The sequence below is a fragment of the Peromyscus maniculatus genome, chromosome 12 (assembly GCF_049852395.1).
Source record: "Peromyscus maniculatus bairdii isolate BWxNUB_F1_BW_parent chromosome 12, HU_Pman_BW_mat_3.1, whole genome shotgun sequence".
In the NCBI taxonomy this organism is placed as follows: domain Eukaryota; kingdom Metazoa; phylum Chordata; class Mammalia; order Rodentia; family Cricetidae; genus Peromyscus; species Peromyscus maniculatus.
In genome coordinates, this window is record NC_134863.1 from 79773992 (window position 1) to 79800245 (window position 26254).

Here is a 26254-nt window from a genome sequence, read left to right on the forward strand (position 1 = left end):
TCACTTTCCAGCTGGAGCTTGCCTATCCCCCTTTCCTTTCCTGGCTAATTTATGCTACCGGCCTCCAAGAGTTTCCTCTCTGCTCCCCCCCCCACTCTTCCTTCCTCCCTCCTCCCCTTAGGATGCCTCAGGATCAAGGGCAAGGACATTTTATTAGGTCGTCATGCTAGAGTCAGAAGTCCTGGTCTGTCCTCCAGGGCTTAGTGCTTCCAGACTGCTGGGGATGGAATTATTAGCTCAAGTATTTACTGACCCCTCCTGAAGGGAATGATAATCCCTCACTCGTCTTTACCCATAGGCACTAGATTTGACTTTGTGGCTTGCTCTGGTCAACAAATGCAAGCAAAAGTCACATGACACGTACCACTCTCAAGCAAAGCTTTAAAAGCCAGTGTAGGGTCCTCGGGTAGTTCAGCATCGCACAGGGAGACGTGTTGGAACCCAAAAGCTCAGATTCACATGCTAGCTCTGCCACCTCTCTGTCTTTTAAAAGTCGATTCAGTGCTTTGCCTGAGTTCTCTCTGTAAATGGAGGAGGACAACACTTCCTGTTTTTTGGAGTAGTCATTGCCGGCCTCTGAAAAGCATGAGTTGGATGCCAGGTGGCCTCTCCTTGGTGAACATCTGCTCATCTCGTATCCTTTTTCTCCTGCATGGAATGAGGAGGAGCTGGAACAGAAAATCTGACGCGGACATCTCAGAGGTCGTCACCATTCTTCTTGTTAGTGGAATTCTTCATCAGATAAGCTCACGTCCCAGGTCCTGTCCCTACCAAGCTGTCACTGAGGAGGCTTTTCTTGGACCTTCCCTTGCACAGTGTCATTTTTACTATTACTTTATTTTAAAATACATGGCTCTCACAGCCCAAGAGCTTGTCTGTATATTTTGCATCCTGCCCACCCTTCCCTGGAGCCTGCCGCGATGGTCCCCCGCAATGGGAAGAGTTGGTTTCCAGGGATTACATCATGAGGGCTCCAATCTGCTATGGCGCCGCCACCACCGCTTTCCTCCTTCGCTCTGCATGTAGCCGGATACTGGTGTGGATGAGTTCTTCCCAGGAAAGATGTGACAGTAAGTTCTCAGCATCAGCGAGCTCAAGTCAGGGCACCATCCAGACCAGGAGTATTCTTATGGTAAGGCTATTGCTCTAGAAGGAACTCTGATTAATGTTCTTCCAGGACAAATGGAAATTTCAGTTAACCCGGGTCAACAAAGTGTGGCTGTGTTCAAACATTCAGGCACTAGCCCATGAGTTCATCGTTATTATTCCCATTTCGTGGATGAGGGGGCCCAGGGAAGCTGAAACACTGCCTCAAAGCCACATGTTAATATACTGGTAAAGCTGGGATAAAATCCAGAGTCTATCTGCGATGGTTCGCCTATGGTGTTGAACCATGTGGCCTGTGGCATGATTTCTTTGCAAGCACTGACTCACTTCCTCCATCTCAGACCCTGAGAGGTGGGTGCTGATGTCAATCCTCCTGCGGCTGAGGCAGCAAGAGAGCTTTGCACAAGAGCGTGTGGGTTTTAGCAACAGAGACAGACTCTCGCCCACAGCCTGGCCCAGGCACTCGGGTGCCTCTTCTCCCCTGTGTGTTCCCCCACCTCCCACTGGGCTCGGAGGTTTTGTCAGTGGGTAACATTACTTACCTTTGCTGCTGTGATCAAAGTACTTGATGGAGAAAGCTTAAGGGAGGAAGGATCTATCTTGCCTCACGGTTTCGGAGGGTTCAATCTGCTTGATGGGGCAGATGTGGTACAGCACAGCAGCTGATATCGTGGCAGCCAAGAAGCAAAGAGAGAGAATACAGGAAGAGGCCAGGACACGATGTGGCCTATAAGATACCCCTAGGGGCTGGAGAGGTGGCCCAGCAGCTCAGAGCACTGGCTGCTCTTACAGAGACTTGGTTTTAGTTCTCAGCATCCACATGTGTATCACAAACAATTGTAACTCCAGTTCCAGGAGATCCAGTGCCTTCTTCTGACCACTAAGGGTACAAGGCTTACATGTGGGGCAGGCAAAGCACTCATACACATGTAATAAATAAATAAAAAAAATTTTAAGAGAAACCTGTTTCTTCCAACTAGGTCCCAACCCTACCTTCTGCCAGAAATACATATTATGACCAATTAAATGTTCCTCTGGTAGGTCAGGGTGCTCACCATCTAAGTGTGTCTGGAAATGGCCTCACAAACACACCCAGGACATGCTTCACTAACTCCCTATGTGTTTACTAATCTAAGGAAGCTGACAATGAAAATTAATCATAGTAGGCAAGCTGCTCTCTCCCTGGAATGGTCACAGTCCCTCTTCCCTCATCCTCCAAGCCACTTAGAGAAGGAGCTACTGCATTCATGCCACCGTGGCTGGTTCAGCAAATTACGGCAGCCAGCATGGGAGGGGTAACTGGTTCATCAACTACTCAATTAGAGCTGGTGCCCAGTGACCTGCTTCCAATCCAGCCCAGTGGGGAAGCCCACTTTGAGTAGGAAGACTCCTGACGCCATGTTTTCTGTTTCCAGAACAGATTATCAGAGACCAGATAATTTATAAATAATCAGAGTTTGTGTACTGTAGCACAAATCCTAATTGGTCTTAACAATAAAAATCCAGAGTCAGATATCAGGGTAAATGCTGAAAGATCAGAGAATTAAAGGAGCCAGCCACTAGAGAGATCTTCCTGCTTCCTCCTCCCAAGTGCTGAGATTGAAGGTGTGTGCCGCCACCACTGCCTGGCCTCTAGTGGCCAGCTCCACAATTGGATCTCCAGGCAAGCTTTATTTGTTAGAGCGCAAACAAAGTATCACTACAGTGTACTTCATGGTTTTGGAGACTGGGACATCCAAGAGCATGGTGCTGGCCTCTGCCTGGTACCTGCTGAAGGTTTTATGGTCCATCCTGACATGGAGGAGGGCATTACCCAGTGAGAGACATCAAGTGTGCCGGTTCAGTTCACTTTTTTCCTTATAAAACCACTAATGGCACCATCAGGGCCCCTACCTCATTTAATCCCTGACTACCTTCCAAAGGCCACACCTCCAAACACTAGCAGGCAGAAGACCAAGCTTACAATGTATTGACTTTAGGGGGTACATTCTTTCTAGACCAGCAGCCAACAGCATCCAAAACAAATCACCCCAGGCTGTGCCAGGTAACCCTCTGTTTAGTACTGTGAAACTCAGCTCCCAATAGACTGCATCCAGCAGCACTCCCCATACCCCTTAGCAAAATCCCATGGGTGTGAGAAGAGGAGGCTTGACTCAACTCTGTCCTTCACTGGTCCCCGGGAGCATGTGGAGGGGTGCACTCACCAGCCAAGAAACAGGCCCACCCTATACCCTAACCTACCATCCAGAGGCTGCACTCTGGACACAGGACCAAAAAGGACTGTAATCAGCTTGTTGGATCTCTCTAGTTTCTACAGATGTCTAGAGGCTCCTAAAAGACCAATGAAAATGATCTTCTAACATCCTATGGAACAGTGCATCCGGGAGGAGGAGGGTCATTCCTCTTTTAGCAGTGTGTCTCCTGAGAAGTGTCCTCTCACCCTGAGTCAAATCTCCCCTCGGAAGGTCCTCTCACCCTCCTGGTCCATCCACTGGGGTCGAGGAGCAAGAGCACCTCTCCATCTTTGTGATGCCCTTTACTCTCTGAGAGCAGCTGTTTGGTTCCCTTTGTTGCTGGTTCTCCTTGGGCTGAAGGCATCTTGTTCTCCCCGTCTTTCCTTCAGAATGGTCTGAAATGCCTTGCCCTTCAAAGAACCTTGACTGCAGAACTACTGAGATGGCCAATGCCCCTCTTTAAATGTGTCCCCAGCAACTGAAGCCCCAGTTAGGGCTCTCAGTGGCTCAGCGGCATGCCCTGGGGGGGATGGAGCAGTCCTTCCGTGGCCAGGCTCATCCAGGCGTGGGATGGTGATACTTTCCTGGGATTGGAGAAGCCGTTGGCTCTGTTGGATCTTGTCTTCTCCACACGAGCTGCTGTGTGTGCTCTCTCACATCCTAAACTTAGACAAGAGCTCCCTTCTCACCTAAATGTAGATAGACTCTCACGTTGAATACCGTCCAAACCCATCGTAATCCTTTCAAAAGAAAAACGTGTTCCCCCATCAATAGCAATCATAGCCATTTCAAAATATCTCCAAATCTGAAAAAGAAAAAAAAAAAACCTTACATGTTTGCCCAAGAGAAATGCTGAAAAGAAATCCCACAGGAGGAGGAGGAAGAAGAGGAGGACACGGGAGGGAGGAGGAGGAGGAGGAACTACCCTGAGAGCTTAAAAAGAATTCTCCAGAAAAACACTCACTAAAGAGATACCCTACCAAGCTGGTCAGCAATAAATTCTAAGCAGATGGTCTGAAAACAGTTTCAATAAAATAAGATGAGAGACAGTGATCATTAGTCAACAAACTGGTTAACAGCCAGCTATAAAACGCACTAAGACTCTATCTCATTCACAAAGACTACCATGGTGGACTTGGCCAAATACTTTGTGGAAATGAGATCAAAGATTATAGTCTCCTGGTTTTTAAAATCAAAACTCTTGAAAGATAACGATAAATGAAGTGAGTTTGTTTTTAAGAATGTACACTGCTTCCTAGTTATCACTAAATCAAAATGTTCTTCAAAGCATGGTTTTGAAAATGATTATTTGTGTCTGTGTGTGCTCCCATGGGTGCGGCCTACATGTCAAGGTGCACATGTGGAGGTCGGACAACAGCTTCTTGAAGTCAGCTCTCTCCTTCTTCCTTTACATAGGATCAAACTCAGGCCCTCAGGCTTGTGTCTTTATCCCCTGAGCCATGGGGGATACTGGTCCCATAAACTCTATCTAGGTCAGTTGAAAGAATCTCTTCCCTAAATCCATTCATTAATTCAGCAGTGGGTATGAGACCCAAGCTGGAAGAATAGGTTCAGAAAGCTTCACTGGAACACTTTTGGAAGAAGTCTCTTTGCTCTGAAGTGAGCGATTGGAGGAGAGAATCCTAGGAGCTTCAGAAAGCTTCCTTGTGAGGGGACCGGCCTGAGAATGAAGACCGTAGGGAGCTTAGCAGAGAACCAGCGTGGGTGACTACTCAGCCCTCTGACACTGTTTCAAAACAAAACCTCACTTGGACTTTCAGTTATAAGAGCCAAAAATTCTCCCAGTTCTTAAGCCTCTAACTTTTTGAAATTTGCCTGTATTAATTAGCTCTCTGTCACCATACAAAGTACTTAAGGTAACTAACTTACCAAGAGAAAACTTTTGTCTCATGATTCTAGGGGCTCCAATGCAAGGTCAAACAGAAGCTTTGGGCTTCTGTTGAGGGCAGCACATTAGGAGTCAGGAACTGAGAGACAGGAAGACACAGTGGTCCCGGAATTCCCTTCAAAGGTAAGCTCTCCATGACTTAAGGACCCACAATAGTCAATACCCTAAAGGTCCTACTTTCCAATAGTGTCACCCTGGGAACCAACCCTTTAAAACGAGGTCCTTTAGGGGACATAGAGTATCTAAAGTTGTCTTGGTTAGGATTTATATTGCTGTGAAAGGACACCATGACCATGGCAGCTCTTATAAAGAAAAACATTTAATTGGGGCTGGCTTACACATCAGTGGTTTAGTCCATTATTGTCATGGTGGGAAGCATGGCAGCACGATGTTGGAGAAGGGCTGAGAGTTCCACATCTGGATCAGCAGGCAGCAGGAAGTGACTGAAACACACTTCCTCCAACAAGGCCACACCTCCTAATAGTGCCGCTCCTGTTAGCCTATGGTGGCCATTCTTATTCAAACCACCACATCCACTCCCTGGTTCCCATAGGCTTGTAGCCATATCACAATACAAAATGCGTTTAGTCCGACTTCAAAAGTCCCCATAGTCTATCACAGTCTCAAATTTGTTTCAAAGTCCAAAGTCCAAAGTCTCATCTGAGACTCAAGGCAATCTCTTAACTATAACTCCTTAGAAATCAAAATAAAAAAAAATCACTTATTCCAACAAATAATGGCACAGGATATACATTTCTGTTCCAAAACATAAAGAAGGGAGCATGGTGAGGAAATACTGGACCAAAGCTAGACTGGAAACCAGCTGGGTAATCTCTAAACTCTGCATCTCCATGCCTGATGTCAAAACACGCTCCATAACTCCAACTTCTTTCAGCTTTGTTGAATGCAACATACTTCTTTCTCTTGGGCTGGCTCCACTCCCTGTTAGCAGCTTTCCTCTGCAGGTATCCCATGAGTCTGACATCTCCAATATTCTGGGGTCTCCAAGGCAATCTAGGATTTGCCTTCACAGCTTCATGCAATTGCCTCTCTAGGCCTCCATACAGGGACACCCCTGACATACCTAGCCTCAGCAGCTTTCCTTAGTCATGGAGGAAGATTCTATAACCCCGTTCTTCTACTCTTGGCTCTAAAGACAAAACCACCATGTGACTGAAGCTGCCAAGTTCTGCTGTCTGCTGGGGCTGGAACATGGCCCTCATTCAATTACATCTTCACCAACTTTCTGTTTTCAGTGGTTTCCTTCACTGCCTAAGCTTAGCTCTCCTGGAACTTGCTCTGTAGACTAGGCTGGACTTGAACTTAAAGATCCACCTGCCTCTGCCTATGGGGTGCTGGGATTAAAGGCATGTACCACCCACCTGACTCTGAGCTTTTCTTTAATTCCTTTTCACAAGTTGGAAGCTTATCTGGGTGGGATCTTGCCCTGAGGTCACCACTCCCTTTATTCCATTTCTTAATCTGTTTATCTCCTTGAACATAGAACTTTGCTCCATTCCACTTCCTGGTGTCCCTTTCTCCTCAAATTGTACATTTTGTATTTTTCCTTTCTCAGCTTGCTGCTTTTTATTATAGATATGCATAAGACTGGCCACTAACAACTACACAGTACAATCAATACTAGGCTATTTTGAAATCTCCTTTGCCAATGCTGTTAATCCAAAACTATTCAATTTAGCCTCAGGCAGACTTTTTGGACAAGGCCAAAAACCTCTTTGCCAAAATATTGTAAGAATAGTCTCTAGGCCACATACTAATATTCTTCTCCTCTGAACCCTCTAGAGCCAGACCTCCACAGCACTACTGTCTTCCATGTCCCTGCTGGCATGGCCCACAAAACCCCACTTACTTAAAGCATTCAACTGATTTTTTTAGTACAAAGCCCCAAAGTTCACATTCCTCTTAACAATAATCTGGCTTATCACAGCAATGTCCCACTCCTGGTATCAACTGCTGTCTTAGTTAGGGTTCCTATTGCTGGGAAGAGACACCATGACCATGGCAACTCTTATAAAGGAAAACATTTCATTGAGGCTGGCTTTCAGGTTCAGAGTTTTAGTCTATTATTGTCATGACGGGAATCATGGCAGCATGCAGGCAGACATGGTACTGGAGAAGGAGCTGAGAGTTCTACATCTAGACCAGCAGGCAGCAGGAAGTGACTGAAAAACAACTTGTCCAACAAGGTCACACCTCCTCCAACAAGGCCACACCTCCTAACAGTGCCACTGCCTATGGAGGCCATTTTATTCAAATCATCACAAAAGTATAGTCATTTCTGTGCCGTTTTCAACACTTCTACCTGGTCTATGTAATTCTGGTTCTAAATGCCCCTTTAAGCATGGCTTTAGCTGCATCCTCACAAGCTTCAATACACACCAATTTATTCAGCCTTCAGTTTAAAGTATTTTATAACATCTATTATAATTGCTTATTGAATAATGTATTATTTAGAAGTATGCTGCTTCGTTTTTAAGTACTTCAGGCACTTCTTGATTTGTTTTTTTGTCACCATCTCTGGGTCTTACTAGCAGGTAAATATGCATGAAGCATCTGGTCTCTCACAAGGTCTTCCTCAACAGATACTTTGGGAACTCTTTATAGGTGTCTTCCTAGCATTTGGTTATTAGTTAGCTCTTCCTTTTCACCTCATGCTGTTCAAAGCATATCCCAGTGTAAAGTTTCAGTGTGGTGTGTTCTCTGCTCAGTATCTGTGATAGAGTCAGGGGTGCTGGAGTCCTCTAGACAGAAGGCTGTGTATCCTTAGCAATGGGGAGACAAGAACATATTTCATTAGCATATTTAGTTTGTCCCCCCTGGGATCTTGTGCTTCTTCTCCTCCCTCTTGTGGGGCCATCAGTCACTGTCAAGTCTTCCCACAGAAATCTGTAGAAATGGACATGTGACCCAGGTTGGCCAATCTGAGACTTCCTTGGGAATTTACTATGGAGCTTTGGAAGAGGAGTACCTCTTTCAACAATAAAGTTAGTGTGTGAGATTTCCTGGAACTATTTCACAGGAAAAAAAAAGAATTCAGAAAAAGCAAAAAATAAAACTAAAACCAGCAAAGGTGAGAAAAAGAATAAAAGAAGACCCCTGCCAACAACATAAGCTCTTAGATCTTTGGATGTAAACTTCCTCACTAGGCATGATGGCATAGGCCTGTAACAGCACTTAGGAGACAGATGCAGGAAGATTGTGAGTTGGAGACCAACTTGAGCTACATGTGAGCTCCAGACCAGCCTAGACTACATAGTGAAACTCTGTTGAGATAGATAGATAGATAGATAGATAGATAGATAGATAGATAGATAGATAGATGATAGATGGGTGGACGGGTGGACGGATAGATGGATAGATAGATGATAGATAGATAGATAGATAGATAGATAGATAGATAGATAGATAGATGATAGATAGATAGATAGGTAGATGATAGATAAAGGATAGGTAGATAATAGAGACATGTTGATGAATAGATAGATTATAGATAGATAGATAGATAGATAGATAGATAGATAGATAGATAGATAGATAGATGTTAAACTTTATTTTGCTTTTGTTTTTCAATTTGGATACTAGTCTGAGATCTGTGGCTCTTAACAATGAGCTGAACTGTGGCCAAGCTGTGCACCTCTGACTTGACCTCTGGGTAAAGGGTCTTTTTTAAACATACTCAACTTAGGACCTTGGGATGAAAACATCTGGATTACTGGGTTAGCCCTAGTCTTAAGGTGACTGCCCTTGTCAAGCCACATGGAAGAAAAGGAGAGGGTGGCCATACAAAGGTACCTGCAGAAGTTAGATCCATGCAGCACAGCCCAGGGACGCCACCATCCAGCAGAAGCCGGAATGGGCAGGACTAGACCCTTCCCTGGATTCTGCAGCTCTAGCCACACCTTGACCTTTGGCCTCGAGAGCTGCAAAGGACAGATTTCCATTGTTTGGAAGTTCTGGGCTTGTGGAGGTTTGTTATGGCAGCCTTGGGGAGTGAGTGCATTGCTCTGTTTTTGAGTCAATAGAAAGGGAACCAAGGAGTCGCATGTGGGTCCTCGTGTCTTGTATTATTTCAGGCAGTTGGGACTGTGCCAAGAGATGCCACCATCACAAGATGTTCCAGGTTAACTGTCCCCTCACACAAGCATGGTTCCTAACTGGCCAAGTCCAGTCATGCCTGCCTCACGCCTCACTTAGAATAAATCATCTGTGTGACTTTAAAAATAGCCATGTAAGTTCATTGTCCCTGCCACCCTCACATACAAACAAAATACGCATTTCACACACATTGTCATAGGATAGTGTTAACAGTTCAAGCACTAGTCAGTTAGACCAAGATTTTACTTTAGCATTAGCTACTTTCAGTATTCAAGTCTCAGTTTTTCTATCTTCAAATGAGGGGTTTCCAACTCACAATCTCTAAAGACAGAAAAACTACTTCGAGCTCTAATCAGTGGCAGAGTCCTTAGCCTGTTTTCTCAAAAATATAAACCATGGCATGTTGCTAGAGAGGTCTAAAGTCTGACTTTGGACTTGTGTGGGATATTGAACTGTAAGACAGTTAGGGCAGGAAAGTATTAACTACTTCTGATGTCCCTGTGACCGAATAACTGACTGCAGCTTAGTGTTTCATCAACTTGACGTGAGCTAGAGTCATTTGGGAAGAGAGAACCTCAACTGAGAAAATGCTTCTATCCGATCAGCCTTTAGGCAAGCCTGGGAGACATTTTCTTGATGATGACCAGTATGAGAAGGTCCAGCCCACTGTGGATGATGCCACTCCTAGAATGGTGGTCCTGGGGTCTATAAGAAAGCAGGTTGAACAAGCCATGGAAAACAAGCCACTAAGCAGCATTCTTCCCTGGCTTCTGCTTCAGTTTCTACCTCCAGATTCCCGCCTTGAGTTCCTACCTTGATTTCCCTTTGTGATGGATTGTGACTGGGGCGTGCAGGCAGGTGAACTCTCTCCTTCCTGCGTTGTTTTTGGTCATAGTGTTTCATCACAACTTTGCTCATGGTTCAGTGGACACTGAACATGGCAGGGAGGATATAGTGGCTGGGGTGGATTTCATCTGTGCTGGCCATAGTCTCCAGCTCTTGCTTGTTACATCTATGCACATTAGGAAGCAGAGGGAGAGGTGGCCTGAACTCTCCAGGTTTACCCATAGCCCTACGTCCATGAGTTAGGACCCATGACCTAAAGATGTCACAACCTCCCTAAACAATGCCACCAACTAGAGACCAGGTGTTCGAACAAATGAACGTGCAGTGAACATCTCACACCCAAGCCACAAGATCCCAGCGTAAATATCAATGTACAAGGAATGGCTTAGGATTGAGCATAAAACCTAATTTTGGCCAAAGAGGTGAAAGCCAAACTTACTAGTTCTTTAAGAAAGAAACCCGATAAAACTAGGCCGTCAGACTCTGCTTTGGGGCTGTGTGGTGTGCAGACACAATAGAGTACTGACTACCATTATGGAACCAGCCAATCACTGAATAGGGATGACTCCGTGATGTCAACAAGTCACCGGAGGGACCAGCTCATCAATTGCCAACCCGAGGTGACCAGTTCCAATTGTCTCTGCCACTCTTGTAGTTGGAAACGTCCTTAAATGGTATCCAAACACTGTTGACTTGTCTATGGTTGTCCCCGTCAGCGATGCTGGGACTTTAAGGTTATAAACAACATCTTAAAGTGGTTCCGAGTTGGGTAGCACCATTCACCACTCTCTTCACGAGGGCCTAAACTCAGTCAAGTTTCCACTTGAGGGTCCTGTCGTTTAGTGCGACATTCTCATGTGCCTTAGGGAAAATCATATTAAGCAAAACATTCTCCCCACAAATCTCCATGCACGGGGGATCATTTTCCACCATGGAAATAGTTTTCACATTAAATTCCAAGCACAACATATGTTCCATCTGGGGACTCAGTGAACGAGGGAGAGATTTTCTCAACTGTGTGCTGAGTCAGACACAGTCAGGGTCCTGGTTATCTGGCCCTGGAACCCTGTTCAGCTCTGGAGGGGAGCTTGTTTCTTTCCTTTTTATCCTCCCCCACATCAGTTCTTTTGAACAGGGGCCAAATTCCCCCATCTTTCTTTCTCGGCAGCCAGACAGGCCTCCCTGAAAGGAAGTCCTTGCTACAGGATGATGAATAGTCTCCGATTTAAAGTGGGCTGAGGAGAAAGCCCTGTTCTTTGGTGTATAAATACACTCAACTGTTTAATGCCATCACTACAGTATCCCTCTCTGAGCTGAAGGACAGCCCAAGAGAATATATTCTAACAGACCAGGTAGGCTATAAAGAAGGTTTGGATTACACAGATGTTCAGGCCTCATCTTTGTCCTCTGATTTCCCATCTCTCTGCCTGGTCCCTCCTCCATCCTTATCTATGGGTCTGTTGCCATGGCCTTCTAACTGGTCTCTGTATTTCCACTCTTGTCCCCCTCCAGGCCATTCTCCACACAGAAAACAGAGAAAAATCTTTAAAATCAGAAATTATCCCAAACCAACCCTATCATTCCCTTGTTCATTGTATTCTCATGGTTCTTCTCTTATCTTGAATAAAAACAAAGATAAAATGCAAGAGTCTGGCCTCTTGGAGATTCTTCAAACCTTCCAAACCCACAAGCCACGTGCAGGGCACTTGCTGTCCCAGGTAGACCCAGCTGGCTCTTCTGCCTCATCAGTTTGTGTAAACAGCTGACGAGCTAATTGAAGATGTACCCTTGGTCTTTTTTCTGGATCTGTCTCTTCAATTAAAACAAAAAAAGATTTATTTATATTTATATGCGTCTCTGTCATGTTCAGCTGAGAACTGAGGCCAGAAGAAAGCACTGGGTACCCTCTGTCCTCCAGCTCCAGGTACCCTCTGTCCTCCAGCTCCAGGTACCCTCTGTCCTCCAGCTCCAGGTACCCTCTGTCCTCCAGCTCCAGGTACCCTCTGTCCTCCAGCCCCAGGTGCCCTCTGTCCTCCAGCCCCAGGTACCCTCTGTCCTCCAGCTCCAGGTGCTTGTGAGCCTCCTGAACGGGTGTTAGGAGCTTGGGTCCTCTCTAAGAGAAGCCAGTGCTCTTACCCACTGAGCCAGCTTCTTTCATGTGGCTTCACGCTTTTGAGACTCGTGGGGACGTGCCTTTCATTAAGTCTGGCTAGTGGTCCACAGTGGGAGGTCGCACCGCGGGGCTTGCCACTCCCTTATTCGAAAATGTCTCAGGGTTTTGAAATTAGGGTTTTGTTTCCAATAAACCTGTTAATGAAAAACATAGGTTTTGTGTGGTCATGCATTTTTCATTTCTTTGGCAGCCATGCCCAAACGTGCAAATGGCAGCTAACAGGGTACATCAGCTTAATTCTTTAAAAAGGAAAAAAGCCTAATTATATTCCAGATAGTTGTACCATCTGATATGTTAATTTTGATGAAGGCAGATTTATTCATATTTTCAATAGACCACGCTTTTGACATTCTGTCTATGAGCTATATCTCACCCCAGGTTGTGAGGTTTTCTTCTACATCTTCTAAAGGCTTTCCAAGTTCGCATTTTCCACTGAAGTCTCTGATCCAGTTGGGGTTGGTTTTTGTATATGATATTATGTTCTTTTCATTCCTTCTGGTTTATTGATGTCCAGTTGTAACAACACCGTTTGTTCTCAGTTCTCCAGTGAATTGTCTGTGTGTCTTTGTCAAAAATCAATTGGCCCTCCCAGCAGGCTATTCTGAGGCTATTGATAAATTGTTTCTAAAGCTTACATGGGGAGACAAAAGATGCAGAATATCCAACCCAACACTGGAGGACAAAAAGAGAGCTGGAAGACAGAGCCAACCAACTCCTGACGTCCCATAAAGCCATGAGAATCCAGATAGTATGTTGAGAAGACAGAGAAGTAGATGAACAGAACAGGACAGGGACCCAGAAGGAAACTGTGTAGTTCACTGATCCACCACAAAGGAGTAAAGACTTTTCAATGAATGTACTGGAGGAATGTCTGGGCTTCCTCATGCAGGGAAATTAATCTGGACGCAGACTTTATACCTTCCAAAAACATTAAGTTGGTGAAGCCTCAAAACTAAATATAAAATGCAGAACTGTAAAATGCTGGAGGATGGCGACTGGATGGAGCCTCCCTCTGCCACTTAGCGGTCGCATCCCCTGTAACTGTTCAGCCTCTTGGGGTGTCATTGCCTCATCATCAGGGTGAAGAAGACAGAAGGCCTACAGGGTAGATAGAGGGTAGAGTAGACACAGGTGATGATATAGGCAATGCCCTGGGAGGTGGAAGGCAGATATGAGCAATGACAGCAGGTTCTTGTCTAAATGGCTGGTAGGAGTTTCTGCAGCCATAAATGGGTTCATGTTGCCGATAAAGCACAGGCTACTATGGGAAACTGGGACAAACTGCTCAGACTGCATACCTTTAAAACAAGATGCCATACTTAAGTTGACCCCACGTAAGAGATGACACAATCTCATCTTCTGTCAGGACTCCTTCGTGTCTGCTGAGCCATGTTCTAGCATCTTGGTCCTCTCCCAGATTTGCCTCTGCACAGAGATTTAGGCAACTGCCAGATGCTCTCTGCTGCCTTACCTCAGAAGCAGGAACCTTTAGATCTGAAGATAAGGTACTAATTCCCATGCCCAGAGACTGTCAGCATGGAGAAATGTTTCTCTCAGGGGAGACATGGAAGAAGAATTTGAAAACTGGGAAGCATGAGCCAAATACTCAGTCACATGCAGCTTTGGGATTGACAGAACAACAGTGTCTGTGAGAAAAGACCAAACAGAGCAAAGGCAAGAACATTCTTCTACCCCAAGGCCTGAAATGAATGTAAATGAGAGAAGAATGTTGTCTTGGTTCCTCTCCTGTTGCTGGGATAAAAACTTCAGAGAGAAAGGGTTTATTGGGGTTCACAGTTCAAGGGTACAGTCCATCCTGGAAGACAGGAGGAGTTTAAAGCAGCCGGTCACAATGTATCCATAGTCAGAAAACAGAGATGGAGTTACTACTCCACCCCTTTCTTCATTCACTCAGGACAGGATCCTAGCTAGGGGATGGTGCCACCCACAGTGGGTGGATCTTCCCACCTCAGTTAATGCTAACAAGATCATCTCCCCACAGATATGTCCAGAGGTTCATCTCCCAAGTGATTCTAGATTCTGTCAAGCTGACAATCCAGACGAACCATCACTGTGTTGTAGCTAGAATTTTTCTCTCTGCATTCTGCCAAGCCCCAGCAGTCCCGTAGCCCACTTATAAAATAAACATACAGACCTTATATTATTTAAACTGCTTGGCCATTAGCTTAGGCCTACCATTGTCTACCTCTTATACTCAGCCCATTTCTGTTAATCTATATGTCGCCACATGTTCTATGGGGTTCCAATTCAATTATAAACCAAGGTGACTTTGGAGATGGAATTGGCTCACTCCTTCTCTAAACCCAAACATATTGCTAAAAAAGATTAAAAAATTTTTTTGTAGCATATCAAAAGAGCCCTCTGGTGTGGGACAGAGAAAAGCCAATATTTTTATTTAAATCAGGTTGATTATAAATGTGATCTCTTTCTAAATAAGAAAAGGGGATATGATAGAGATATGATAGGTTGAAAGGGTAGATTATTGAATCTACTTTTAAAGAGCAACTTGTTTGAAATGTTTTACATTGCTATGGATTTTAGTTTATTGGTACAAGTTTAAACTTAATTTTGTTATACTGTATATATATTTCTATTCTCATTTGAGGTATTATGTTTATGTAACTCATTTAGATTGTAATGGATAATTGGGAAATACAGATTAATAATTAGTCTTCTATGATAGTCAAACTTATAGTCATGTTGTTTTCTAGGTATACATAGATATAATTCAGTTAGGTAGGTAATCTTCAAGCACCTCAAAGACATACAGAATATGGCATTTAAAATGTTTTAAAAATTTAGAGTTTCTGGACAACGAGACATGTCTACTCCTGGCAGCCCCAATTTACTTCAGAGAAGAGGATGGGCATCGAAGATACTCCATATGGAATTTATCTTCACCTTGGCAAAAATAGCCATTTGGGCAAGAAACTGATCTTGCCTGGACTGCTTGATCAACTGGACATGCAGGACCCATAGGAAGGTGACCACTGAACTTTGCTTGGCAAAATGGTCCTTCAGGTTCCTGTTTTGCAGAGGAAACTGCCAGACATTCTACAGGACACAGAGAGAAATGACTGAGAGACTCTAGGCCTGAGGGCTGAAGACAGATGCCCCAACTTTACAAAGGAACATTAGGTGACTGTCCAGGCTGTCAGCTGTCTCTGTCTACCCTGTAAGACTCCTGAAAGTTGCTTGCATCCTTCTCTCATTTCTCAGGTAATAGTATATCCTTCTGGGGTCTTTGATGTAGTTGAAGACTAAATAGTTATAATTTCCTCAGTTATGATAAAAGATAAGTTAGATATAAAACCTTAGACTCACAAATATAGGGTAGATAGGACATCTTCTTTAATATTGTAACTATAATTCTTGCTTGATAATTGTTTTGTTATATGTAATTTTACTATGTTAAAGTTAAAACTTTCCTTTAAAAAAAAAAAAGAAAAGGGGAAGTGCTGTGGATATTGCTCTGTATAAATAAGATGCGGATTGGCCAGTAGCCAGGCAGGAAGTATAGGCGGAACAGGCAGAGAAGAGAATTCTGGGAAGTGGAAGGCTGAGTCAGAAAGATGCTGCCAGCCGCCATGATGAGAAGCAACATGTTAAGATACCAGTAAGCCATGAGCCACGTGGCAACTTATAGATTAATAGAAATGCGTCGATTTACGATATAAGAACAGTTAGCAAGAAGTCTGCCACAGCCATACAGTTTGTAAGCAATATAAATCTCTGCGTGTTCACTTGGTTGGGTCTGAGTGGTTGTGGGATTGATGGGTGAAAGAGATTTGTCCTGACTGTGGGCCAGGCAGGACTGGAGAAAACTCCAGCTACACTGTGTCCTAGAGGAAGAATGTAGAGGTCAAGACTCACAAATTCACCTCTTGTATAAACTTTTAAGTATGGCTGCACCTCAGTGCTGCTACTGCTCATGGAATCCCCAGAGGCCAGGCTGAGCCTTTTAACCATGCCTCCTGCCACCAGCTCTCATGGGGGGACATCTTCTTAACCCAGGTTCCCTTGAGTCTTCCCCCCAGTCTGTGGTGTCAACTGTACTCGCACTTACTTATCCTTGTCCCATCAGTATAAGCAAAGCCAGCTCTGGAGGAAAATGTCAGCTGGTCACTGTACCTTTTGGTTGGGCAGAAACACCAAAAGGACCTCTCAGAATAAACTTGACCTCAGTGTGATAAACCACTCTTTCCCACACGCAAAAACACACAGAAAAGTCAACCTCACGCCAGGCTCTTGTAATTTCAGAGGGTGTTTATTTTCCCTCTGTGGCTACGCTGTACCTTTTAATTTTGTTTAATTACATATACTGAGGAAAAAATGAGCTGGAGGTAGAGACTTCGATGAGAAACAGGAGTTCTCCCATCTAAACTGCGGGTTGCATTCTGGGCTTGACATTTTGCTCTGTGAGTGTGAAACTAGCACCTTGGGAAGTTACCATCCATTTGATGGAAAGCCAGGCAGCCAGGGGTTGGATGCCTTGGCTGGGGCAGGCTGATTCTCTACTCACTTTCTGGAAACAGATGAGCCTACAGTTGGCCTGGTTTTGGACAAGAATGACTCTCCTCTTTGAGCATCTGTCTTCTGATGATTTCGTATTAGAAGAGGCTCCTGGGGCCCATCCTAACTTCTTCCTAGATGTGGCTTGGCCGTGTCACATTCTCCTTCCCTCTGTCAATACTTTGAGTGTGAGCAGGAACATCGGACTCTGACACTCACAGCAGGGACTGACAGCAAAAGTGCTGGAAAGAATCGTTTCCGAAGACTTGGTGAGTGGAAATTTTCAGAATCCAAATGGAGTAGTGTGGTGGTATTGTGTTCCCCAAAATATTGTGCACCCTAATAAACTTATCTGGGGTCAGAGGCAGAACAGCCACTAGATACAAAGGCTAGAAAATGGTGGCACTCACACCTTTAATCCTAGCATTCCAGAGGCAGAAATCCATGTGTTCAAGGATACAGCCAGGCATGGTGACTCACGCTTTTAATCCCAAGAAGCGAGCCTTTAATCCCAGGAAGTGATGGTAGGAAGCAGAAAGATATATAAGGCGTGAAGACCAGAAACTAGCAGCATTTGGCTGGTTTAGCATTTGGCTGGTTAAGCTTCAGGCTTTCGAGCAGCACAGTTCAGCTGAAAGCCATTCGGAATTGAGGACTCAGAGGCTTCCAGTCTGAGGAAACAAGATCAGCTGAGAAGTTGGCCAGGTGAGGTTAGCTGTGACTTGTTCTGTCCCTCTGATCTTCCAGTGTTCACCCCAATACCTGGCCTCAGGTTTGATTTTATTAATAAGAGCTTTTAAGATCACTGCTACAGAGTAGCTTGTGTCAGATCCAAAAAAAAACTAAATCAGGTATGGGGAGATGGCTTGATGGTTACAGAACCTGCTGTACCAGTATGAGGACTGGCTTTCAGACACCCCGAACCCATGTAGACACCTGATGGGTTTGCCCCCCCCCCCCCCCAGTAATTCAGCCTCCTTCCCCAGAGCAAGCTGGCAGGGGAGATGGACCATATTTGCAAGCTCTGGACTTGTCTGAGAAACCCTGCATCCATGAATAAGGTGGGAGAGTGCTACTCTACCTATCAACCTCTGTCCTGTGCACACATGTGAGCACTCACGTGTATATACACAAACGCACACCAAACCCACACACAAGAAAGAGAAAAATAAATAAGATTGGGAGCTGGAAAAGAAAGGAAGTTCAGTTACTCATGCTCAATAGCAAGAACCGTCACAGGGGAGTCTGCCATGGCCACAGCCTTGTGCACGCGCACACACACACCACACACCCATATATACACACCACACACACACACACACACACACACACACACACACACACACACACACACACACTGTAAGGCGTGTGTCAAAAGCCGTTCACTTCCACTGGAGCCACCTTCACTACTGGTCCTCCACCATTGTTCCCTTTGATCCTTGTGGCCAAGAATTGCAAGAAGCAGACTCCCCGTCATGTTGCTTCTGAAAGAATCCCTTTCCCCGCCCCCTTGAGCAAGCTGTGCCCGGATTTTTCAGTGCTCTGTTTACTTCCAACTAAATGGTTCTGTCAGAGTCTCTCTGAGGAGGACGGAATACATGTGATGTAAAGGCAAAGAGGGAGACCATTTGCAGGAAAAGGGGGACCAGCAAGAGGGCAAATATGAGCAAGGAATTAAGAACACATGTATGAAATGTCACCCTGAAATCCATTTCTTTGTGTGCTAACCACAAAATTAATTACAAAGAAAGACGTGGTGGCATTTGTCTGTAACCCCAGCATTCGAGAGATGGCTGAGGCAGGGGGATCAGGAAAGAGTTCAATGTTATCCACAGTTACCTAGCAAGTTTGAGACCATATTGGGTTACATACTCCTGTAAAATAAACAAAGCGGAGCCTTCCTCTATTATTTGGGTTGACGTACATGGTTTGTATGCTTGCTTTTGTCATGGTATCATACTCCATCACACCTAAGTCTATCATCTTAAGTGGCCTCCTGCCTCAGCAATAATTTTCAGACTGTTTTAATGTGACATTTTCTCCAGTAAAATGACAAGTACATCTCCAATGTAGAAATCACAAGAATGACACAGAGCCCCTCATAGGCCGCAGAGGAGAGGCAGAGCCTTGTCTCACTTCATCTTTGCTTCAGCTCCGCTAGAGCAGGAAATGCCCATGCAGAGACAGAAGCCTTTCACTGAGCTTACACATCACCACAATTAGACGGTTAGAAGACCAGCAAGTGAGGAGCAAAGAGGGCCGGGCAAAAGGCATTCAGTGTGTGCACAACCACAGAGTTCCCTCCATCCTTCACTGGAGAAAGTAGGCTCCCGACAGGAAGCCACATCCCACTTCCAGGCTTTGATCACCCTGCAGCGAGGTGGAGAGTCCCAGACACACATGTACATCTGGTTATGTTGACTGAAAACTCATTCAAGATGAGAGAGTGTTGAGTTTCTGTAACTGCTGCCCTTGCCTCCCCGCGAGGAGTCCTTCCCAAGGGAAAAGGCAGCAGGCCTGTGCTTTGTAGGGGATGTGCTCTCTTTAAAGTCTGCCTGTCAGATGAAAACATCCCTGGCCCCTTGGAAAGAGAGGAAGAACCATTCAGAGTGGAGCTGAGATTCTGTTAAACAAGGTATTTGCAGTTTGTGACCCTGGACTCACTAAGAGTAACAAGATGTCTCATTCAGAGTCAGGGCCTCCCCCAAGTTCACGGCAGGCCTACAGCATCACATGGCTTCTCTAAGACTAGTTCCTCAGGGCTTAGCTAGAACTTCCCAGAATTCCGGGAACAGAGCACAGGGTTCTGCAATCCAGAATGCAGCATGTCCAGGAACCATGGAACTGAGAAGAGCCCTGAGCTACTCCCGGGCCACACCCCACACACAGTGGAGGTCTCTCTCTGGGGTCTGTTTGGCTGGGCCATCATCTGCAACATCTCAGGGTTGCTGTGAAGGTATTTTGTAGATATGGTTAACGCCCACAATTCGTTGACTTGTAAAGAAGATTATTCTTGGCTGCGTGGGTGGTCCCTCATCAAGTCTGTTGGAAAAAGTTTTCGGAGAAAAACTGAGATTTCCTAGGGAAGAAAAAATTCTGCATCAAGACTGAAACATAAGTAAGGTTCCTGCACAGTGTCCAATCCCACAGATTTCAGGTTTGGCAACACAACTGCATGGGCCAATTTCTTAAAATCTTTTGTTTATACTTTATTCATTGTATGCATGCATGTATATATGTACTCATCCATGTGCATGCCCAAACATACCATGGAACACATGTGGAGATGAGAAGACAAGCTGTGGAATCAGTTTTCTCCTCTTACCATGTGAGCCCTTGAAAAAGAATTCAGGCTGTCCAGCTTAAAGGTGGTGCTCCCACCCAGTGAGGCGTCTTCCAGCAATTCCTTCAAATCTATGTATCTATGTATCTATGTATCTCTATCTATGTATCTATGTATCTATGTATCTATGTATCTATGTATCTATCTATCTATCTATCTATCTATCTATCTATCTATGAGTGATGCTTTCTGTCATCTATAATCCTAGCTGTCTGATTATTTGTCTATTTATCCATCCATATATCTATTCATCATTTATCCTCTATTTATCTACCTACCTACATACCCAGGTGTGTATACACATTGAACATATTCAATCACCCTTTACTGTCTATTACTCCAGGACCACACTAAAATACAAGAATCTGAAGATGCTTGAGTTTCTTATATAAATTCATGTGCCCAGGCCACTTGGGAGGCTGAGGCAGGGGGATTGCCATGATTCCTAGATCAGGCTAGAATACATGAGACTTTGTCTCAAAAACACATCCATACACATATACATGTATACAAAAAGAATTTCCATGTAACCTAAGTACATTATCCTGTATAATATCAAATGCCATATAAATACCATCCAAATATAGTCTATGTTTTGGAGGAAAAATTACAAGGGGAAAAAAGACTATATATTATATTCAGTATAGGTATTTCTTTTTAATATTTTTGATCCATATTTAGTTGAATCCATATACATGAAACCCGGTGGACATGAAAGGATATCTATTTGCCTATCTTATCTTTATCTGTCTGTCTACTTTTACCTACTTCCACTTACCTGCCTATCCATCTCATTGGTTCTATTTCCACTGAGACCTTGACCAACTGCTGGGCTCTTAAAGGCACAAAGTCCTAGATCACATTATTCCTACGAAACAGAGACAAGAGTCCAGCTCCCCTTTGACTCACATGTTCTTTCCCTTGGAACACACAGCTCTTCATTTTACTCAGCTCCAATCTGAAAACATCTTGCAATGTACCTCCCTGTCTGAAAGAGTCAAGCGATCGCTCCAGACAAGCATCACTCTTCACTCTGGACCATGGGAATGAACACATCTTCGTTTCTCACCCACTGTTTACATGTGCACAGAGATAATTTAGCAAGAAACAAAAAAAAAAAACTGTCTGAGTTGTGCTTTTCAAATGTAAAGCATTGGAAAAGTTTTATTTTGCTGTACTTTACTTCCATTTAAGGCATTGTTCATAGTCATTCGGTTGTTCATTTGAGCCAAAATTGCTCTTGGTACCCATAATACAGCTGTAAGATGTGAGCCCAAGATCACTTCACGGCTTCCCATTCATGGCTTTGAGCTTCAAGCCCTGGGCTGTAGAGTGTCCTCATAGCTCATGTAAAAGTGTAACCTGGAAATATTGGAGAGCTAATACCTAAGGAGTAGTTCCCAACCCACAGGAGAGAAACTGATGGACAGATGGCTGTGCTACTGTGATAGAACGCCTGAGGCTGGATGCCTCACAAGGAAAGAGTTCCATCTACTTCAAGGTTCTGGAAGTCTGAGAGCCCGGCGCTGGTGTCTGTGCAGCTCCATGAGGACCTCATGTCTGCAGCATCACATGGTGGGAGCACCTGTGAAAGAGGCGAGCGGGCGGGAGAGATTTCACGGCAAGAAGAGATGGAAAAGGAGCGTCACGGGACCAGGCTTACTCTTTATCACAGCTTGCTCTACCCCTTTCCAAGATCAGATAATCTCTTCATGCCAGCAGTTGCTACCCAGTCACTCCCCATGAACCCCACCTCTTAAAGTCCCACCACATCTCAGTGTCATTACATCGGGGACCAAGTTTCAACAAGAGTTTTGATAGAGCAGACAACATCTGTACCTCCCACTCTCTGGCTGACCATCTAGGAGGGCATTCTGTGTACTTCTCGGGGGACCTGGAGAGTCAAGCCATGTTCTTGTGGTGATGGCATTGGCAATGCACCTGTTTCTCCTCGGCTGGCTGCTGGGATTGACTTCCAAATCAGTGGCCTGTCTCAAGATTATGCCACTGGATCTATTTTGAAGAAAACCCAAACTAAGACCAATCATCACTGTTGAGACCTAACTACAATCCCCTCCAGATGGTTAGCCAGTGTTTTCTGGAATCTCCACAATGATAAGAGCTCTTTCTTGTGGCTTTAGATACACACTCCCATTGCAGGACAAAGCATGACAACCAATAGAGAGTTAGTGAGATATCCAGAACCTTCCATGGGCCAAGCACTTTACTAGGTTTTCATTCTGATTAAGAATGTTTCTGTTTTAAAAACTTAAAAATAGGCAAATTATCTTTATTAATGCTTTATTGAAATATTTCCATACCATACAACTTGCCCCTGTAAATAAACACAATGTGTTTTTTTTTTAATTCAGAGCTGTACAGCCATTATCTCAGTTTATTTTAGAATATTTTCATCACCCCAAAGAGAAAATATGTTGCTATCAACAGTAGCTCCTCATTTCTTTGCATTCTTCCTACAAATACAATGGACATTCAATACATTTGGAGAAGATATAACTAGGGATGGCTAGATACATATATGGTTATGTGAGTGGCTAGCTAGATGGATGGATGGGTGGATAGGCATGCGCAGGTGTGTGTGTGTGTGTGTGTGTGTGTGTGTGTGTGTGTGTGTGTGTGTGTGAATGGATGGATGGATGGATGGATGGATGGATGGATGGATGGATGGATGGGCATGTGGATGGCTATCTAGATAGGCGAAAAGCAGTTAAATAAGTGGTGTGGCTGAAAGAGTGAGTGGGTGGAGAGAGCATGCAAGCCCAGGCAAGCCCTGCTCCAGTTTCTGTCTCTTTAGATTTTCCTGCTCCGGACACCTCATACAGATGGAAGTGTACAGTGTGTGACCTACAACTTCACAGGATGTATTTGACGGTCATCTGTATCATCACAGCACATATAACATTCTCTTCCTTTTTGTTGCTAAGTAACATTCCATTTCATGTTTTGTTGTCTACTTATTAATAGCTGCTTCAAAAAGTAGTATCTTACGTTGAACTGAAATCTTTTTTAGAATTATCACCCAGTTTTGACCTTTGAAGTTAGTGTGTGAAAATCTCTCTCCCTCTTTGTATGACAGCTCCTAGGATGTGTGGAAGTTCTTTTCCTGGCTAACCATCTATAATCGTTGCCATGCTGGTCTGATAATGTCCACATGCTGTGCTGATGATTTCCTCTTCCAGACTCTAGTTCACCACAGTCACCCTGAAAGTGACAGGGCCAGAGTGAAAGAGCCAGTGACTGCCATCCCTTTAATTACAAGCTTATATAATTAATAAAAAATAACAATGACTCCGAATAGAAACCATATTGTCAGACTATGTCCAAAAGAAGGCACACCCAATTTTCATTATTTTGGTATGAATATGCTCTGGACATGAGGGGCTATTTACCACAATGAGACTCCCTGGGTGAGTAGGAAGCCTGGTTGTATAATAATAATGCCGTTCATTCTGGGAGCCTTCGTGGAGTGGCTACACAGTGTTCTTTCCCCAGCTGTGTAAGTGTGACCACATAATTCAATTTATCTCAGGCATACAGTTCACACAGATAGACTGGTACCCAGGTGTCTAGGAAAATGAGCTGGGTAAAGAGGGGTTTAGAGGACCCCACGGCCTGCTTTCACTCCTAAGCTCCAATCACTCTAGCTTTTCTACCTTTACTTGTTGTATTTTTCTTCCCCCCATGACAAATGTTCTTCTTCAGTAGGTCTTTGTTTCTCATGCAGGGCTTGCCACTGTCACCATAAATAAAGTTTGAGGAAAAATAAATATGGTTGGCTGGAAGCATGTGTGCATAGATAAATGGCTGCGTAGATGGATGGGTAAGTAGATACACATGTGGGCTGGGCAGAAGGATGGATGGATTGATGGATGGATGGCTATCTAGATAAGTGGACAGATGGATGGGTAGGTGGTATGGGTAAGTGAGTGAGTAGTGAGTGAGTGGGTACATGTATAGTTAACTGGATTGCTAGATGGGTAATAAGGTAGATGGGTGGATGGATGGATGGATGGATGGATGGATGGATGGATGGATGGATGGGTGGATGGATGGATGGATGGATGGATGGGTGGGTGGGTGGGTGGGTGGGTGGATGGATGGATGGATGGATGGATGGATGGATGGATGGATGGATGGATGGGTGGGTGGGTGGGTGGGTGGGTGGATGGATGGTTGGATGGATGGATGGATGGATGGATGGATGGATGGATGGATGGATGGATGGATGGATGGATGGATGGGCAGATTGTTATATAGGTAGGTAGATGGACATATAAGCAGGTGAGTGGATAGATGGAGAGAGAGGAGAGAGAGAGGCTCCTGACTACAAACAGAATCTTTTCCTTCTGGGTTCATCAGTAGCCTGAACCTAGAAGATTCTAATCTGGTCCTGAGTGCGGGAAGCTTCTGGGGTTCACATCCCTCCCAGTGGGCCCCCCTTCTACACACTCATGAACCAAACACTCATGAACCTCATGAACCAGACACATCCCAAAGTCCCTATCTCTTACTCCCCTTAAGTCAGGGTTGGGATTTCAGGATATGAATTTGGAGTGAGGAACACAAACGTAAGTCTACAGTCTAGTTTGTGTAGAGGGCTCTAAGAAATGCCCACTTGGGTGGAAATTATGTGGGGCAGTAAAATGATTGTTTCCCTGGTGGGTTTGGGTGTGGAGAGGCAGCAAACATCCTCTGCTCACTAGCATTAGGATTAAACATGCAAGATGGTCAGATTTCAGATACTTTAAAAAAAAAAAAAAAAGAGCTTACCTTGCCAAACTAATCTAGACTAATCAAACAGAGAAACCAAGGACAAGAACAGGGAGGTGGTATCTTCAAAATCACCTGAGTAGATAGAATAGATTTATAATTAGAGCCCAACACCTAAGATTCCCATTCTCTTCTTATTCCAACATGTTCGCACGATCATTTCTTAAAGGGCCAGCTAGCATCAGGCACCGCCATTGCCCTTTGCTTACAGCTCTCTGATAGACACCAGCAGAGAAGAACTGAGAACAGCAGAGTCTGTTTTCGGGGGCTGGGGACATGGCTCAGTGGTCAAAAGCAGTTGTTGCTCCTGCAGAAGGCCTGGGTTCCGTTTTGAGCAACCACACAGTGGTTCACAGTCATGCCTGAGTCCAGCTCCAGGGAATCCAATACCCTCTTCTAACCCCTAAGGGTACCAAGAATGGACATGACACACATGCACACACTCACTCACAAAATACACACATACATAAAATAAATAAAATCTGAAAAAATAAAATAAAAAATCTCTTTTTTGCTAAAAAATTTACTTAACTAATATTGTCATTTTCATATTGAACATCAAGATATTCCCCCCAATGACCCCTGCCCTCTGATCTCTGCCCCCTCTGCTCCCAATGGTCTCCTTTGTCCCCCAGGCAGTTTCATTTGCACTTTCATATTCACACACCTGATTTTATGTGACTATATAAAACCTAGGACCACAAACAAGAAAAAAGACACAGTATTTGTCTTTCTGAGTCTGGCTTAACTCATGTAGCAGGATTAGCTGCAGTTGTATCCACTGTTCTCATAAATGCCAAACTTTTGTTCTTTGTGGCTGAAATTCTACAGTGTATGCATGATACATACCATATTTTCTTTACCAATTCCCCTTTTGTTGGATGCCTAGGTTGGTTCTATAATTTAGAAAAAATGATATTTTTCTTTTCACTTCAATTCACAAAAAAAAATCATAAAAACTTCACATTAGTGGAGTTCCAAGTCATGTTCAACACACATAAACATTACATAATGTTCAAGTCCAACTACGTATATATATGTATATACACACTCACATTTGTCATTTCCTTATGATGAAAACTTCTAAAAAACCTTCTACCCTTTTGAAATGCAGGGTACATAATTGTTAAAATGTAGATTTAAAGTATCCCCCTCAAGGGGTTTGTATTTTTTAAAATTATTTTATTATTTATGTGTATGGG

At 44.3% G+C, this 26254-nt stretch overlaps 1 long non-coding RNA gene across 1 annotated transcript; it reads left to right on the plus strand.

Annotated features, from left to right (window-relative positions):
- Positions 1-19799: 19799 nt before the first annotated feature.
- Positions 19800-22628, plus strand: LOC121821777 (uncharacterized). Its single transcript, XR_006062653.2, has 2 exons — positions 19800-20036; positions 21196-22628. It is a non-coding gene; the product is annotated as an uncharacterized LOC121821777 (long non-coding RNA).
- Positions 22629-26254: the final 3626 nt, after the last annotated feature.